Source organism: Sinocyclocheilus grahami, unplaced genomic scaffold (assembly GCF_001515645.1).
Source record: "Sinocyclocheilus grahami isolate Dianchi unplaced genomic scaffold, SAMN03320097.WGS_v1.1 scaffold1154.1, whole genome shotgun sequence".
NCBI classification, from domain to species: Eukaryota; Metazoa; Chordata; class Actinopteri; order Cypriniformes; family Cyprinidae; genus Sinocyclocheilus; species Sinocyclocheilus grahami.
Genome location: NW_015506333.1, coordinates 207,292 through 207,778, shown reverse-complemented (window position 1 = coordinate 207,778; position 487 = coordinate 207,292).

Below are 487 nucleotides of genomic sequence, written 5' to 3'. Positions count from 1 at the left end.
ATGTCCGAACTGATTGCACTATATTTTATATATAATCATTTCCTATTTTAATATATTTTAAGTACATTTTAAAATCATTTAAAAAGTTTTTAAATTCCTTGTTTTATTGTTGCGATAATTGTTTTTAGTATAGGGAAGAGAAACGAAATCAAAAAAACAAAATGAACGAAACGCAACGTAACTCTACACAATATGAGTTCCGTTATTCTGTCACATGTAGCTACGGAAAGCACACAACGGCAGGAGTAGAAATACACAAAGTCCTTTTAATAATAAACCCACAGGCAGGAGAGACGCAGGAGACAAACACAACACCAACACCAGAACTAAAGCAAAACACAGGGCTTAAATACCAGAAAAGGTAATTAGGGAGAACTGAAACAAGTGTGTAGCTAATAAATCAAAAGCCATGGAAACTGTAGACAAGGGAACTCAGGGAAATGTGGAGACAGAAACAGAACATAACTTTTTAAATCAATAAATAAAA